General features: G+C 50.1%; 1 protein-coding gene and 1 non-coding gene across 2 annotated transcripts in view; both read left to right on the top strand.

Moving 5' to 3' along the window:
- Positions 1 to 15,882, top strand: part of LOC144127940 (ADP,ATP carrier protein) — a 54,816-nt gene that overhangs the window by 15,799 nt on the left and 23,135 nt on the right. The gene's annotated exons all lie outside the window — the stretch shown is intronic.
- Positions 8,299 to 8,370, top strand: TRNAP-CGG (transfer RNA proline (anticodon CGG)). The gene has a single exon. It is a non-coding gene; the product is annotated as a tRNA-Pro (tRNA).

Genomic DNA, 15,882 nt, shown 5'->3' with positions numbered 1-15,882 from the left:
GAAGACAAGTTTTTGGTTTCCACATGTGTGTGATGTGACAGTTTGAAACTATTAAAGGAGTGTCGTGTTGTCAATAAAGTTAGTCGCGAGTCTGCGCCTGTTGTGTTATCTTCTTGTCCTTGTCTTTTTGTGCGCAGTACCACCCCCCTTGTATTTACCATGATTGACCGACTAGCCCAACAACGTACGCTCTTAAACTATGTTTCTTCTACCGTGGGCCCTTTCTTTTGTGTTGCTCCTTCAAACTGTCATGTTTCAACTGTGATTAGCGCCATTGTAGCTGCGACCTGCCGCACAAGGTTTTTGGGTTTCTGTCTGAAGAGAGGCCTGGTGCCTTCGGAATTCATCGCTCTGTTCGAGTACATGGTGCCCTCTGCGGGACATGTTAGACGCGTGTGCAAGATTCTAAGATCTGATCTTTGGCGTCAGATAAGGCTCCTATACGACTGGTTGCGTCTGCTCGCGTTCCGGACAAACCCCGAATGGGTAGGAGAAGTAAGGCTACGGGCCTTACGACGTCAGACAGCCCAGGCAGTGGATTTCTGGTGGAAATGTCTCCTACTACGACTTCCCAAAGATAGGCCAAGATCCAAGGATAATGGTGGTTCCGTGTCAGTACTGGCCGATGCCGAGTTACCGAGTGGAATTGTTGAGGTGCTGAAAAAAGGACCGAAGTTCAGCATTGAGCCTAGTGTGCCTGCGCACGAGCAGCTTTCATTGAACCGGCAGATGGCGCGGAAGGCATCTGATGAGGACCAGGAGCGGTGCCTACTAGATGGTGTTGACAGCCTTCTACGGACCGCTGCTAGGCCACGGAGGTCTGCGAGTGGGAGCACTTCAAGCCTCAAGACATCAGTAAAAGAAGTTGTCTATTTCTTCAAAGACAACGGCTTGGTCCTTCTGCAAGCTGATAAAGAGGGAAGCTTTGTCGTCCTGCCTTCGGGGATATTTGGCGAAAAAGCTGCTCAAGCAGTCGAGAAGAACTTTGTTCGGAAGAAGGTGAAACCGTCAAAGGTAAAGACCCAAGCTTCTGTGCTGTGCAAGGACCTTGCTTTAAATAAACTGTCTAGAGCAGTTATTAACTCCAAGCGCGATAGCTTAGAACTGTTTTTACTGTTAAAACACATAAGGTTGACAAGCCCTTTAGGTGCATAGTAAGTGAAAAAGGTACTTGGCAGCGTGAAGTAAGTGTGTTTATTCAAAAGTGTTTGAAATTGGTGGTAGTGGAAGACCCATTCTTGACTAGGAACTCGGATGATATAGTCGCCTACCTACAGGATGCTCCACCTGTAGGCTACGCCTTTTCAATTGACTTTGAAAACCTGTTCTTTTCAATACCCCACGATGCCCTGTTTTGCTCCGTCAGGTCTTGTATTGAAGATAGGGGTGTAATAGCTTTTCAGAATGCCTGCGGTATAACGCTGAACAATTTTATGTCTTTACTTGAGTTTTATCTTGGTTCTACCTTTGTATCTTTTAACGATCAGGTCCTTGTTCAGCGCAACGGAATTTGCATTGGTTCCTGTGTGGCACCTGTACTGGCTGACATCTTCTTGTCCAGCATTGATTGTGATCTGGTGCGCTATTTTGACGATGAGACAACTCTGAAAATATTTAGGTACGTTGATGACTATTTAGTGTTTCTTAAAGATCGACCTGGCGCGACGCACACTGTGATTGTGGAAGAATTTTTGTCGATTTTCAGACGACATGGGAAGGGTCTGACCTTTACTCACGAGTTACCGGAACATGACAAGCTACAGTTTTTAGATATTAACCTGACTTTAACACCAGATCACGTTTGCTGGATGTACTTACCACGTGCACGGAAAGACCTGTTGCCTTTCAGGTCAGCACATTCCAAGACTGTTAAACGGCCTATCGGAACGTATTGCATGCAGGGCGCCTTGTCTAAGTCTTGCGCTCACCTGGTGCACGAGAGCCTCAATAATCAGGTAATTAGGATGACGAAGGCTGGTTTTCCTGCTTCAATCATTGTTGCAGTGGCAGAGAAGCTTCTGCGCAAACTGAATGATAGGACGTGCCGGGATAGTGGCCGTTCTAAGGAAATGAGGCCAGTGGTTCTACCGTATATTCACAGAATTTGCCACAACTTGAAGAACGTGGCGAAACGCTACGGCGTGCCGGTAGTTTTTACCGCCCCATGCAAGTTGGCCTCATTGTGCCCTCAGGTCATGTCCGGAGGGAAGAGGAAAGCGGACTGCGAGAAGCGTCATGCCACTCGTTTTGTCAGGTGCCAGACGGGTGTCGTATACCAGATTCCCCTCACCTGTAGCAGGGTATACATCGGTCAGACAGGCTGATGTCTGAATGAGCGCTTAAGGGAACTCCAGCGTTCCATGAAATCAGGTACAGGGTCGAATTTACCCCTGCATTGTGGCGCATGCCCGGATGCTACGCGTAATAACCCTTGCCTGCCTTTGCTGACAGATACAAAAGTTTTGAGGAGGAGCCGTGACCAGGTGGCGCGTGAGTTAGCGGAGGCGTTTTGAATCAAACAGAAGAAGGATAAAGATTGCGTAAGTGACCCTTCTATCAAACTGTATCAGAATGAAGACAAGTTTTTGGTTTCCACATGTGTGTGATGTGACAGTTTGAAACTATTAAAGGAGTGTCGTGTTGTCAATAAAGTTAGTCGCGAGTCTGCGCCTGTTGTGTTATCTTCTTGTCCTTGTCTTTTTGTGCGCAGTACCACCCCCCTTGTATTTACCATGATTGACCGACTAGCCCAACAACGTACGCTCTTAAACTATTTAGTCTGTTATATCGCCTCTTCCTTCCGTCCTTCTCAGCCTCAGATGTCAAAATGCATTATTTGACGTGACTATTCACTGTTTCCATGTGACCGCGCATACCCGATTGTACCCCCTTGCTGCCACCTTATATATGTTTGTGCTCCGAAATAAAGATTCAGTTGATAGTCAGCGCCTGTCCCTGTGCTTCCATGTTTGACTTCTGTCCTGTTCTTAGCGCTGTTCCTACACCATGCAATACCAACTAGCCCGTCAACTCGCTCTCCTAAATGCATAACTGTCGCGAAGTTTGCGCCTGCACTGGAAGCGGAGGAATTCCTCTTTTTTTTTTCTTCGTACCTCCAAGGCACTCGTGTTCCCTGGGCTGGGGCAGCTGCATGCACTTACGCTAGTAGTCACCGTAAACGTGGCGCAGCTGACGCTCAAGAAAATACCTCTTCACAGAGGGGCAACGAAGGAGAAAAGTACCAGACGCACGCTAAACAATAACTCCTCTGACTGCAGCTAATACGCGATGTTCAAGACTGCTGTAGTTCGACAAGGGGCAGGCAGTTGTGTGTTTCGGCGGCGCGGCTCTGCTCAGCCTGTTGGCCGCAGTCGCGAATCGAGTCGAGGGTCGCGCGCGTGTGCGCCCTTCGCAGAGGTCTGCACGTGCAGCCGTTGTTGGCGCTTAAGCGGGCATTTCCTCCTCCCCTTCTGCTGCTGCTGCTCCGCAGGCGCGAAGAGGGAACCCGAGCGACGGTCAGGGTGAGGGCTTGGCGGCCCGGTTGCGTCATGCTCTGGGACCTCTTCCAACTGGACCTGGCTGTGGGCAGGAAGACACCGCACAGGCCCGGCGCCTTTCTAATCTCGGAACTGGTGGCCCCCTTCCCTTTTTTGTTTCTGATGCGCGGCAGAGAAGGAGAGAGAGAGAGGAAGTTCTGTAAGGCGTGCGAGTATTTCACCATAGCCGGCGCCAAGAATGGCTTTGAATGCGGCTCCTCGCCACCGCATTCCCGCTTCAGAGCCTTCTGCGGCTTGTTTACGGGCCGTGCCGATGTCTGTCGTAAGGGTCCACCGGTTCCCTTCGAAGATATCGGCTATTCGGCACGTTTTGATCCCCTTTTGAGCAGCTGGCGAGGCTCGCCCCGCCTGTGGGTAGGGCTAGAGCTCGTCCTGCCCGAAGTTCCTTGGCCGCCCCTGACACCGTCGCCCTTCGCACACGGTTCGAGCTGATCGTCTTTAGCGCGGTACAGGTGGCGACTCCTTCTTCGTGGGCGCGATTCCCGTCGGTCGTGCCTCTTTCCATCGTCGATTGTGTCCCGGCCAAAGTGCTTGCAAGCAACAGAAGCAAAGGGCAAATAACTGACAGCGAAAGAAAGAGCCCAAGACGCATTGTCTCCCGCCCGCGTACAAGTTCATGCACCGACTGCGCATGCACCTGCCGCAGCCGGAGGACGCGACGAAAGCGGGGAGGCCTTCCGAAGCTTATTGCGCGGTTGTTGACTTGCGAGCGTCCCAGCTTCGACCGCTTTCGCTCCGTTGGGCACGCTGCCCGCGCTCTGCGCTAACCTTTCTTTCGCTTTCTTCGAGCGGAAACGGCACTGGCGGCCGGCGGGCACCGCGAGCGGAATTCAATGAGCGGCATCCTTGGTGTCCGCTTTGCCCTGTGTGTATGCGTACGACGGTCCCTGCTCTACTCTCTGACTGAACTTCACCAGCTAGACCAGTTATGCAAAGAGCTCGTGACTTGACTGCGGACATGGAGCTTCCTCGGCTGCTATGCCGGCGCGTTGGTCCAGCAGCAGTCAATGCCTCGTCCCTCTCCTCTTCCGTGCTGTCCCGCATTAACTCCAAGTTCGACACGTGCGGGATAGCAGCAGTGTTCGATGTGGAGAAGTATAAACATCGCAGCAAAGTTGGGTCTGCGAACCGTAGGTTTAGCATAAGACCATTTCAAAACATGGAATTTGTTAATCTTTTTATAAGACTAGAAGTGGGCACGGAAGCTCCCATAAGCACACTGTACTATCAGCAACAAATGAAACGCGAGCAACACAATTGAAACACGAACAGCAAAATGAGAAGATTTTAGCCGTGGGTAGCTGAGTACTAACTCAGGTTAATACCACTTCGAAGGCGCCAAGACTCCTTCAGAAGTGTTCCTAAACCTGGCTCAGTGTATATCATCTCTAGGAGCTAACGTGTACGTGCTTTTCTGCTGTCATTACTGTTCGCAATTGTTCTTGTTTCATTCTTTCCTTTGCTTATATAACGTGTATCATATATGCACTGCACCACGCTCTTATCGCAGATGATTGTTGCCGTCGTGAATTTAGTTGGGGTGTGTGGAATAGCGCAAGTACAGGCTCTGCAAAAATATATATGGAGCCGATAGAGTTCGCCCCTAGGCCGGGTAGTGAGGCTCTCCAACACTCCTGTAAGCATTAAGGTCTGCTGAGCCAGAGCTCCTATCACCTCCGAGAGGTGTGGTGCAGACGTGGCAAAATAGCTTTTGAAATGTAATTAAACAACCTTACTAATTATTTCCAGTAATCTCGACTATACATTTAAATTACATTACCAGTTGCTGCTCACAAAAGCGAATGACATTACATTGAGGTTAATTAAGAGAAAAATTACAATTACTTCTGAATTACGTACCTCTTAAGTTTCGTGCATAAAAAGAGAAATACACTTGGCGCAGCTACTACAAGCACACCAGATCTCAGTTGTCTGCATCACAGGAGCAGCTGAGCTTCAAGTGAGTGTCGAAAATTTTTCCTGCTTTGAAGGTGCTCTTCGCAATTGCTGAATAGTCGCCCTGCTGACATAGTTTAGGGCAACCCAGCATTTTACACGATAAGAGATTTCTCTGTCTTCGCAGCTGAAAAATCGTAAAACAATGGGTCGGTGTGTTTGTGTTCATTTGAAGCGCCAGAGCCATGCAGCTTTCCATTTTCCTGGCTCTGGCTCTTTGGCACAGGATTTTCGCGCGTCTCTCAGTCTTTCGAAGTGCCCGACTCGGCAAAATGAAAGACAAAAGCTTTGTCGACACAAAAGCAGTGGTGTTCTTTTTTAAATAAACGTAGCAGTAATTAAATGCTTTAGCTGAATTTACTGTCGAGAAAGAATTCATTGCATTACTAAACATTACTAAACAAGAGGCCAGAAAAGTTGGTTACATTACAAATTACCAACAAAAATAATAAAATTATCACACTCTGATTACAATAATTTATTTACTGCCGTGTCTGTGTTGGGAACAGTTCGGAGAAACAGTTAATGAACAATGCCTCAGTAATCTGCGATTCCCTGATGACATTGTCTTGCTAGGTCACTCAGGAGATGAACTACAAAGCATGATGCAGGCAGGCAGAGAGGAACGGTAGGTCTAAAAATTAATATGCTGGAAACCAAAGAAATTTTGAGCTGTATAGGAAGGGGACAGCAGTTTACAATTGGTAGCGAGGTGCTGTAAGTGGTAAGAGAATACGGCATATATCCAGATCACAAGAGTGAAATGACTTGCAGAATAAGAATGCGGTAAAGCGCATATGGCAGGTTCTTTCAGATCATGAATGGCAGTTCACCATGTCCCTCAAGAGAAAAGCACATAACAGCTGTATCTTACTGGTACTCACCTACGGGGCAGATACGTGGAGGTTAACGAAAAGGGTTCAACTTAAGTTGAGGACAACGCAGCGAACTATGGGAAGAAAAATTATAGGTCTAACATTTAGAGAAAGGAAGCGGGCTGAGTGGGCGAGGGAGCAAACGCGGGTTAATGACACCTTAGTCGCAATCAAGAAGTATAAATGGGCTTGGGCAGGGCATGCAATACGAAGGCAAGATAACCGCTGGTCCTCAAGGGTAACGGAGTGGATTCCAAGAGAATGCAAGCGTATCAGCGGGCGGCAGAAAGTTAGGTGAGCGGATGAGATAAAGAGGTTTGTTGGGATAGAGTAGCCGCAGCTGGCACAGGGACAGGGTTAACTGTAGAGATATGGGAGAGGGCTTTGCCCTGTAGTGGTCGTAGTCAGGCTGATGATGATTACCGGCACACTGACGGTGCGGATGAGCAACGTGGTGCGGCCGAGGAACAACTCAGATAGGCGTCCGTAACTCCATGGAGCGCAGTGCGGACGACTCGCCGCTGCTCTTAGTGTGTCGGGTGTTCCTCTTGCGCCGGACGATTGTAAAGATACGCCGACCTCGAAGGGGGGCCCCGACAGTGTGATGCGCATACCGGTCGCACGCTCCCCGAGGGAAACTCGGGTAAGAATCTTGACGCCCCGACGACGACACGACTGCAGAGGAGTTCTCCACTGCTCACAATTGTGCCATGCAGTTAGGCCTTGATCCACACCATCACCATCGCCACGTCAACATTCTTTTTGCTACTAAGTGCAAAAAAAAAGTTCAGTTCATATGTGTTCACCAGGAGGGCAACCAAAGCTAACGGCAGAACAGCGCATGCATTGCGAGCAGTCCCATGATTGGGATCCTGAACCATGTTGGGGGCCGAAAGTCCGCTTATGTAACCTTTCCTTCTTTAGAATTTCAACAAATTATTAGCTTTTTTTAAGAAATATAAAAAGTGAGAGCTCCCCAAGTTCTGACAACAAACTCTAGCAATTACATATCATAGGGACATAATTAACCGAGGGAGGTGCGGAGGTGATGTATGTTGTTTACTGCACCTCTTGAGAATGTAATGGTCGCATATCACTCGTCTCTGACAGCGGTGGAAACATGACACTGGACGGAAAAAAAGAAGAAAAGCTCTGCAGCCTCTGTGTTAATGCTTGAATTAGAAGAAAAAAGACTGTATTCGTTTCTTGTGTTCTGGACAGAAATATTTACTTTCATCGGACAGGACTTCACCTTCGTACATGTGAACTTGCTTCACAAAGACTCCTTCACGTTAGAATTTTTGTTATGTAATTATCAAAGCTAAACAGCTTAAAAAAAATAAGACTTTCACTCTACGCATACCTAGCACTGGGAAAATGCGGTCACATATTGCAATGGACGCCCACAACTGGTTACATATACGGGAAGCATCTGTGCTCAGCTTGAAAGGAAAATATTAAAAGCGATGTATAAGAAAGCATGAGTCAGCACCCCTGCACAGAGGCAGCGTGTTGGAAGGGATTCTGAGCTTACAATGCCTGAGTTTCTATTGCGGAGAAAACAGGTGCGTTACGAGCAGATGCTTGCGTCAGCATAAACTGGTTGCAGATGCAAAAGCTGCCGCTGTTCCTTCAATATCTCACTTTACTCTCTGTCGCTCCGCAACGTGTTTGTTTTATTATTTGGTATGTGTTAAGAAAAAAAAGAAAGAGTATATTCATTTAGAAACTAATGCGTACTCCCAAATAGTAGCAAAATTCCGTTTGCCCTTAAGCGGCACCAGAAATCCCTACACTTAGGGAAGTCTCTGTGGTTGGCTCCGCTTTCGGAATGCGAGTTAGGGAAAGATTTTCTTCAAAAGCGACGTTTCTCGGTTGACTTCAGCCGACCAGCGCCCAACGCGCCATTCGGCTCGTTGGTCTAGGGGTATGATTCTCGCTTCGGGTGCGAGAGGTCCCGGGTTCAAATCCCGGACGAGCCCCATCGTTTTACTTTTTTACAAACATGTTACATGACATGGGTGTGTATTTGCCGCGAGGGGAGAGCTTTTCTGCCTGTCTTCGCGACAAGGCATCCCTACTCTTTATTGTTAGTAAGACTAGAATTAGTTCCAATCCCGCGGTGCATGGCAGAAGAGCTGTGAAGATATCGTGAAGGATTCACTTTGAGCCGACAGGCATTATGAACGTTCAAAAGTCCGCTTTACCATGAGGCGAATTTTTTGGGGGGAAATACACTAGCGAAATGCATGCAGGAACAAAAAAAATGTTTTTATTTTTCGTTTTTAGCGCGCTACGCGTGCCAGGGCTTGAGCATCACGCGCAATTTGCTGTCCGGAAAGATACAAACTCGCTCCATTCGCAGCTCCGCGTGTGCTCACCTGCACTGAATGCTTCCTAACAGGTGGCTCGCATGACGAGTTTCACAAGGTTTCGATGAGCTTCGCACAAAATGAATTCCACGAAGTGTCCACGCCGCAAAGGTAAGCGTAGAGTCACTAAATAAAGACTTAGAGTACCGTCACTGCAGCACGGCGGTAAGCAGGGGCGGCCATTTTGTTGTTTATCATTGTTGCTAAGCGTATTAGCCACCGTAGGAGGCTTTCGCTGTGCTCCTGGCTCACAAACATGGCACCCATCATGACGTAGCGCTGTGATTGCGCTTGTGTGTTTAAAACCAGATGTGTGCGGTGTCGTTCTAATGCTTCCGCTTTGCCCTGGACTGCGTTGCTTGCTAGATTTGCCCGCACTGTCTAAGCTGGGAACGTGCACATGGCGAACACATCTCACTCCTTTGCGGTCATGGGTGTCCTCTGCACGATGCTGCTTGGACCGCCAGGAGGCGCAGAGGGCTGTAGTAGCTCTATGGCAGAGGGCGCCCATGTGGGGCCCTAGCCTCCGTCACAGTTCTCTGGACCCCAGAACGCAACGGTCGGGGACATTTAGACACACTAAAAGTGCCCAGAAATCAAGTTGCAGCGAGTAGCATAGAGCGCGTCCAGGGCTTCAGCTCTTGTACAGCAACGGAACGCGAGGCCTCGAGGTCACTGACCAGTTCCGCACAGGAAGCAGCTGTGTTAGCGGCTCCTGATCCAAGCCGAGCCGTGTGCTGCGGCGGAAAGCGCTGCACTCCGCGTGAGGCGACGGAAGAATTCCATTCCTTGCACAAGGGCGCGCAGTCCATTCATGGGAAACACAGTTTTCTCCTCGCGGTCTTATCGCGTGTGGCGTGCATATCACCTTTCGCATTGCGCGAGCGGTCCTCGCTCTTGACGTCACCGCAGCGAGAGGGGCATATCGAAATTCCCTTCGCTGAAACCCAGCTGCTATTGCTGGTTGTCGCGTGCATAAGTGGCTCAAAGAGGAAGCCACTGCAGGCGTCCCTCCTCGAAGTCGACCACGGCGGATTCGACAACGGTACTCGGTGGCGTGCAGCTCGAAAACCCCTGCCCCTTCCTTCTTTCCGGAGCCTTGGGCCCAGTTAGGCGGCAGGCCGCGGACGCTGTTTATCAAGGCTGCCAACTCGCGCACATCGCACGACTGCGAAACAACGTCGTCGTGGTTTGCGAAACGTCAGGAAGTAACTGAGTGTTTGGCACGAACTGGAGCCGGGATGTTTCGCGGCACAGAACAGCGCGACTTTTGCTTGATTGGCAATCGAGTGTCGCTGTGTTTATCGCTTATTTATAGGTTTGAATTGCAGCCGATGCGCGACCGGGATAGCATTTCCACCGGGATAGTAACTCATCTTCCATTGACTATTGAATACTTCAGCTGGCTCAGTAAGCTCGAAGTGCATTTTAAATGGCGTCGCGATTCCAGCTGGACTTCTCCGTCGAGTCAAGCCATTGCGCCAGCGTGCTCTCTCGAACGAGGATCGCGCAGAAGAGCGGCTGAATGCACACATCAGCTGAGCGCTGTGTGGTCGAAATGTGACAAGGTCTGAGGTTCGACAGACACGCAGCAGCAATTTGAACCTGTCCGGATAATGCAGGAAGCTCCGACGTTATGGCCGGAGCAATGGGTTCCGGATTATCATCAGGTAATATTTCGAACCACGGCCGCTGAACAACCAGTCCACGCACTGTTCGGTTTGGCGGGAAAAGGCTACCACAGACGAAGCTGAATCAAGCGTACGCAGTCGTGCTAAGTAAGGGGGTGACACATACGGCTAATGAACAAGCGTGTAAGCACCCGGATGCGGAAATGGCTGGTTGGTTTATGGGGTTTAAAGTCTCAAAGCGACTGTACGCGGGTCTCTAGCATTTCACCCCCACCGAAATGCGACCGCTGCAGCCAGGATAGAACCCGCGTCTTCCGGGTCAGTAGCCGGGCACCACATATCCACTGAGCCACCACAAATATTCAACAAAGGCTGTAGTAGACTACATATTCTCACTTTTTGTGTCCTTGAAATTTTTGTTTGTTTGGCGGAATTAAGATTTCTGACACATTATTTCACTTGGTGTCGAAGCCAGACGCGCCATTGAAAATATCATTTTCCCTTCATTAACAAGTCGAAAGCGTTCACGGTCACGTTACAGGGCATGATAGGATAGGATAGGAAAACTTTTATTGAATCATAAGTATTTAGGCGATCAGAAGTCTTCTTGTTTGCCTCGCGTGTCGCTGTCTTCACGCTGCGCTGCAGAGAAGGCTTCTTCAGCAAAGGGTGGTCCCTCAGTCCAGGGCTCCACTGAGTTTGGCTGCATCCCGTGCGTGTTCTACCATCCTCTTTTGGACGGCGAGCTCGCAGCTGACGAGCCGGCTCTCCCAGTGCTCCGCACTCGGGGGTTTGTGTTCCCGGAATGCGTTGTTTCGTTCGCATTCCCATGTTATGTGAAATAGTGTGGGTGTGGCCCCGCACCACGGGCATGTGCCCCTATATTGCGTTGGGAACATCTTGTTGTATATAAAGAGGTTGGGGAAGGAACCTGTTTGTAATCTACGCCAATCTGTCGCCTCCTCCTTTGTTAGTGCTTTATGCGGGGGCGGATATTTATATCTCACCCCTCTGTGATGTTGGAGTAGTTCTGAATAGCTGTCCCCGGGGATCATGGCGCTCAGACCACGGCTCTCCTGCTGCTGTCCGACTCGGAAACAAAAAGCTCGAGCTAGACCATCCGCCGCCTCATTTCCCCTGATGCCCTCGTGCGCAGGTATCCAGATTAAATTATGTTGGACTGTTATGCTCGCTGAGAGGTTGCACTCTCTGAGCACCTTAAGAGCAGCTTTGCTAATTCTGCCCTTCGTATAATTTCGACAGGTCTCTTTTGAGTCCCTGAGAATATTCAATGATTTGTTCTCCCTATATCCTTTTGCTGCCGCCAGCGCTACGGCTGGGCATGATAAAACTGCGAACCAGCCGCCGCGGTGGCCGAGTGGTTATGGCGCTCGACTGCTGGCCCGAAAGACGCGGGCTCGATCCCGGCCCCGGCGGTCGAATTTCGATGGAGGCGAAATTCTAGAGGCCCGTTTACTGTGCGATGTCAGTGCACATTAAAGAACCCCAGATGGTCGAAATTTCCGCAGCCCTTCACTACGGCGTCTCTCATAGCCTGAGTCGCTTTGGGACGTTAAACCCCCATAAACCATAAAAAGCGCGAACCCGTTCTGAATGCCAAACAGGATGAGAATTTGAAGCAAACGTTCCCTCACACGAGCTTAGGGAATAGTGTTGCTGTCGAACAGGCTGTCCATTGCACTCAGTTACCCTCGTTCGAAGTGTTAGGTAAAATGGGTCAGAGACAACAAACACGTTTGCCATCTTGTTGTTCGACCAAGCTTCCCAAGCGCCGCTGGCACTAAATCACCATCTTCAAGCATAACGAATGAATGAAGCAGCGTCCTCCCGGCCAGGCGCACTCGTCCAGAGGACGCCTGAAGCTCTGCACTCCTTTTGATTTTTTGTGCCGACACAGCACGACGACCTTATCTGCGTCCTAGATGAGGCGCCTATCTCCTCCTACGCAATCACGGCTTCCCTTATCTGCCGGAGTCGATGACACCGAATAAGGGTCCGCATAACGAGGCGGTGTCCTCAAACCCCCCTGGACCAACTGGTGATAAGGGCTGCGACGCAGACGACTCGAGAGACGCTGTGGCCCACAGACCTGACACATTCTATGGGCGTGCCGTGCTATCCCGTCTTCTTAATCACCGCCAGCGAGTGGTCGACGCTGATACACGCGCTCTCGTTTTATTTTCTTTCCACTTCTCTCCGTTATCTCGTATAGTTGCCGCGCCTCCGATAGAGGCGTGTAATCGTCGGTCGCGTGACGGTCGGGGCCTTGGTTCGATAGGCCGTCGTACGTAGTTGCGTACGACGTCGTCGCCATCAGCCTCTCCACGGCTGCAGGGCAAATGCCTCTTCCGTATCTTTCCGGCGAACCCAGCCCTGAGATGTATTGCCAGCTATTGCAGTTATGTAGAGTGTATAGATCATACATAAAAAAAATCACAAAGCTTTTCGTCGTTAAGAGCGAGTTCTGGGATGGTTATATACTTCAGTTTTGCAGTGCATGGACCGTTTAAAACCCGAAGTTTCACGTGGGCTCCCAGGAACGCCGTATAGAGGAGGGCTGCTAATTCCGCTTGACCCCCCGGGGTTCTGTAACGTTCACTGCCATCGCACAGCTCGCATGCGTCATTTGCAGTTCGCCTCCATCGGAATGCGGCCGCCGCGACCGGGATTAGATTCCGCTGACCTAGGTTCAGCAATCGAGCGCCGAAGGCACCGAGCCATGCACCACGGCGGGTATACGGTTACTTGCAGCTGCAAAAATTAGCAGTTGTTTGACATCCGGCCGAAATCTGCCATGTGCATTTGCATATGTTTGAAAGCTTGCTGTTAAGTTTGGTGTCTTTAAAAAGGCCCGTAGTGAGGGGTATTCCTTAAGAGGTGTGGCAGCATATATGGCAGTGCAGGATTAATCGTGAAATCAGTTGCGCTGTTACCTGGGTAAATGTTGACGGGCAGACGACAGTTGCAACTTGCTAAGGAAGCCTGTTCCAGTCAGGCGTTGCTCAGGGAAAAAAGGCTGCTGATAATGTGTGTGAATGTGGCCGGGAAACTTGATGCGGATAACCGATGTGTTGAGATATTTGTGTTTCGACCTACAATGCATAAGGGGCTTGATGCACGCAGCGAGCCATGGAAAAATCTGTGAAAAAGACAAACTATCAATGTGGCGGTGATGAGAATGGATAAATATGAAAAGGAGGAAATGGTTGAGGCTCGTCACTGATTGCACCATCCTTGAGCAGGTCCGTCTGAAGAACGATTGGTGCGATATTTCTTTATTTACTTATTCATTTATTGCTAATCCCATGTGCGATTGTTGCAGGAGGGCATTACAGGGTCAATAAAAACTAATGAAAAGAATATGTTACTTGTTAAGCATTTTAAATGAAAGACAACAAATGGCAAGGGCAAAGCAGAACCACAAGAAGTAACTTATCTACAACAACAAATCTCTAACCTAACTAAAGAAAGGATGTAAAATAACAAAACGATGAGTTTAATCTCGTAAAGAACCGCAACAGAAGATACATGTGAAGAGACACCAACAGGTGTTGGTGATAGTGCGATAAATGACGCCATCATCAGAAAACTGATCGAGTAAGACATATGCGAGGATACATGTTAGAAAAAGGGGAGAACGGGACGCCTGATGTCACGGACAGGCCAATAAGAAACTGATTGCCGAATCCTTGAAAGGCACACGCAGGGCAAGGACAAGCGCAAAAGGCAGACGCGCAGGAGGCGTGACGAACGCCACGCTTATAAGCACCATGAAGCATGCAATAGTTACAATTTCAGAGCTAATAAAAATGGATCAATGTGACAGCTCTTCCCAGGCATACGAACTTGGTGAGCAGAACACGCACCTGAGCGCAAAGGAGGGCGTCTATGTTAGTTTCACTCAAGGGTGTTCATGTGAAAACATTGAAGCACAATAGGCGCAGAAAAGTTCGCTTAAAACGTGATAGATCGCGCCATTTTAGAGAAGGTTTCAAGAATATGTGCGGCTGGTCGTACTTAAGAAGCGGACAGAGGAGACAGCTTTGCGTGAGCTTCGCTAGTTGGCGGCTCCTGTCCGTCGTCCACTGCTGCAAGGCAGGTGTTTGTAGCTATGTGAGCACCGACACTGCAAGAGACTGGTTTCATGTTGCAAGGAAGCGCAAAGGCAGAGCCTCTCTACTCAAAGGCAGCACTGCGCGTTGATTGGACAACAGCGTGCGCAATCATTATTGCCGGTGGACGATGAAATGTGGCACTTGTGGTCGCAAGCTGGGAAAACGTAACTGGAGGCCAGTTCCGCCCTTTATTGCCGTTCGATAGGCCGCGCCCACTCCTCTCGAGAGAGGGGGGTTGGAGAGTGGAAATACCCCCTTGTCAGACTCTGCAGTAGGTAAAAGGCGGAACAGCAGATGAACGAACGACGGAATAACACGGGCACAAGATTCTTCTGTGTCTCGTTTCCGGTGAACCACCAGGCCCGCACCCTCTCATGTCGGAGTCTCGCTGTGCGACTGCCATCGAGGGCGAGCTCCCTCCGCCCCCGCCAAGGCTGCGACCGATTCGAGAGACGGCAGCCGACGACCTGCGGACTCCACGCGCTTCATTCTGCGCGGTGCATGGGAGGCACGCACGCACCGCTACTATCCGGCGCGTGGCCTACGCCGTCGGCCGTTTTTCCGCCCCGCGTAGCAGCACGTGCGGCGCACGTGAGACGCACTTTGCACCGGCGGGCAATACTTGCGCAAGCTGCGTGCGCCGGCAGCGGAGGCTGTGACGCACCCACCGTGACGACACGCGCCGAGGGGCAACCTCCTTCCTGCGGCGACGACAAACAGCCCACGTCACCAGAGAGCGGTGGCGGCGTTGCGTGCAACAGCTGCGACTCGCCGCCGGATGATCTGCCCGCTGCTTGCTCGGACCTCACGCGAACTTCTCGCGCGCTCACGAAAACGTATGGACTAAGGGACCTTCGCCAATTCTATCGCTGGAAGGGGCCGGTCTTTAGTTACACTTCGCCACCTGAAATGGGGCTACAGGGGTCACTGAACGCCCGTTCTGGAATTAATCAGTTCGTCGTACTTCAGATGAGATCATCATCAGATCATCGCACTTTGCCTCGAAGGTGAGCCACGGAGAAGACAATGGATAAAGGACTACTGCTCAATCGTGCGTTATGCGCTACTGAAATCACCGATATATCTAAACTCGTACGCACGCTCACCGCCGCATCGCTTCCCGACACCTTTTTCGCTAAGCATTCAATCCGCCCATTATCAGCGATACTAATAAAATTTCAGTGGGGCTGAAAGTGTCATTAAAAAAAAGAGAGAATCAGAAACCTTCGCCAGAACATGAAAAATATAGCGGCATGAGACCTTGGGTTGTCGCTCCTTTGAACACAACCCTAGAGGACTGAGGAGAGGCGGCCCCTCGAAGCCCCCTTGCGAAATAAAATCGAGCCTCCGTTCAT

The sequence above is a fragment of the Amblyomma americanum genome, chromosome 4 (genome assembly GCF_052857255.1).
Source record: "Amblyomma americanum isolate KBUSLIRL-KWMA chromosome 4, ASM5285725v1, whole genome shotgun sequence".
NCBI lineage: Eukaryota > Metazoa > Arthropoda > Arachnida > Ixodida > Ixodidae > Amblyomma > Amblyomma americanum.
This window is presented reverse-complemented; position numbering and strand designations above follow the sequence as displayed.